Raw genomic sequence first — 2,501 nt, 5'->3', positions numbered from 1 at the left:
TAATATTACCCTATCCCTGCACAAAGAATTTAATGTTAACAAAACATGCTCTAAAAATCATTTATGACTACCAAAGCACTAGTACAAGCATCATCAAACATACTGAGCACAACTCCACTAAGACGCAACCAACACTCCAAACATCGCAAGGATAACTCCACCCAAGCCCTGGACAATCATAAAAAAAAATTTACTAATTGGATATGTCTTCCAGTCTTAAAGGTACATCAGAAAAACGTGAAAGATAAGCCATAGCAGTTGAGAATAGCATACCCAGAATTACTTCTGGTGCCCGATAATGTCGAATTGATACAATGTAGCTCTGATCTTGACGATCATAAGTTGTGCTGCCAAAATCAATTACCTTGATGGCACTTGATTTTGGAACTTTTTCGAAGTAAGAACCATCCTTTGGCGATCATGAGGAACCCTGTTCACATAGAATACAAGATAAGGTCTCAACACAAGTTAACAGTAGAAAGTCCACTATACATCATGTACAATATAAATAGACAAGAAGAAGAAAGATTCAAATAACCACCTAACAATGCATTACCTTGTAATCTGGAACTTTAACATGCTCTGAAGACACTAGAAGAATATTCTCAGGCTTCAAATCCGTATGAATCAGATGCAAATCATGCATAACTGCAAATTAGAGAAATAAAGCCAAATATTAATGCATGTGATGAGGAAGCTAACTAAATACAAAAATCTTTAGCAGAACTTTGTATAAAAGAATTTGCAGCTTAAAAATAAAATTGAAATGAATTAATGTTAGCTTTCATCTATCACCAACCAAACCTAGTAAAAACAGAAAACGGAAAATAATATGATGAATTTAAAGAAACTGGTCCAAGTAATTACTACACACATGCTACACATTCCAACAGTTGTATGCCAATCTCACGGACAAGATCAATTGGAAATGAGCGATAATTGTTTTTCTGTAGAAATTTGTATAAGCTTGGTCCAAGCTTCTCAAACACCTGTTAAAGCCATTTGAATCCATCCACAAGTCTTAACCCCAAAACATTCTTGAAATTGGGGAATTTAACCCACCAAATCAATTATATACTTACAATACAGATATGGTTACGATAGTCAAATCAGTTCCTTATTTGCACACAACTGCAAGGAATAAACCCATTTAACCACTGACACAGAATTTACAAAATCCCACCAAAACATGAGGAATAGCAGTGAGAGATTGAAACACATTAAACTCATGAAATAAAACTCACCGGTTGCCATCCTTATCATGTTTCCCAAGCTGTTGCAATACTTCAACTTCTATCATAGCTGCTTCACGATATTTCTTAATACCACGAACAATTTTAATGGCAGCCATATCCTTCCTTTCTCTGTCCCAACATTCCAAGACCTGGCCAAAGGTGCCTATATAAAAATAGATCAACAAAAACAAGACATGTGATGAGCCTGGAATTAAACTTCAGTAATATTATAATAGAAATATGTTTATTAAGAAATACCTTCGCCCATCTTGCTGTGAATCTTATCTGCACCCAAACAACAAAGCCACACAAGTACAATCAGAAACAAATAAGAATCTAATGAAGAAAAATTAATATAACAATATTAGACACATCAAACAACCTGCTTAGTATGAGTTTTGAGACAAAAATAATGCCTTGGATTTGTTTAATTAAAAAATTATGCATATATCCTTGAAAGTAGAGCTATAATCAAATGCAAAAGTTGCTATTAAAAGGATTTCAATAGGTCACATCAGAAAGCCACCTTATGGCTTTCAGTCACTTGCATAAAAACTTTATAAGGCAAAAGCCCTATTTAATGATAGCACCACCACATCAATGAAAAAAAAGCAATGGTGGTGCATGTTCATTTTAGTAACTTCAAAGTTCACAAAATGATCAAGTGAATTGAAAAATGAAAATATCTTTGGTGATGGTAGTGTAGTTACAGCGATAAGTTAAATTTTCGCCAAGCGCAAATATGTAATGTCCATCTTTATCATCTTCTCGCCATGGGGGAGAACCATTTCGAGCCACTCACTTAACAAACAAAGAGGAACTAGTATGGTCTGAGGGTGCCCTTGAAGTTGCAAAGCTTGTCACATTTCCAACCTCTTGTGCACAAAACATTCCTAGCTGAGCCTACACACAGGTATTCATTCATGTTCCACTCAATATAAAATATTTTTTTTCACCTCTTGATGCATTAGAGCCTTTACGACACACTTCACCAATCATCAAAATCATATCAAAATAATAACCAATGAAACTTCATCACATAAAAATTAAAAAAATATATATATATATGTTTCAACAAAACCAAAAAATAAGAAACAATTCTATTCTATATCATCATTAGCTAATCAAATCAATTTTTTTTTAAAAAAAGGAAAAAAGGAAAAAAGAGAGGAACACATCAAGCTTACAAATTTACAGAATCAAATGCTATCATATTATCCTAATTTTGATACTGTGATTTTAGATGCAAAGATTACCTCCGATAAG

At 33.6% G+C, this 2,501-nt stretch overlaps 1 pseudogene across 1 annotated transcript; it reads right to left on the bottom strand.

The window, feature by feature from the left end:
• On the bottom strand, positions 1 to 2,132 carry LOC114308029 (serine/threonine-protein kinase AFC2-like; annotated as a pseudogene). The gene is made up of 8 exons (XR_014331894.1): positions 1,946 to 2,132; positions 1,494 to 1,520; positions 1,245 to 1,398; positions 1,083 to 1,131; positions 875 to 989; positions 557 to 648; positions 274 to 430; positions 1 to 168 (listed from the first exon to the last, which is right to left on the bottom strand). The product of XR_014331894.1 is annotated as a serine/threonine-protein kinase AFC2-like (transcript).
• Between the last annotated feature and the right edge of the window lie 369 nt (positions 2,133 to 2,501).

The sequence above is a fragment of the Camellia sinensis genome, chromosome 6 (genome assembly GCF_055761805.1).
Source record: "Camellia sinensis isolate YWXY chromosome 6, ASM5576180v1, whole genome shotgun sequence".
In the NCBI taxonomy this organism is placed as follows: Eukaryota; Viridiplantae; Streptophyta; class Magnoliopsida; order Ericales; family Theaceae; genus Camellia; species Camellia sinensis.
Note: the sequence above shows the minus strand (reverse complement) of the source record. Positions and strands in the feature narration are given on the sequence as shown.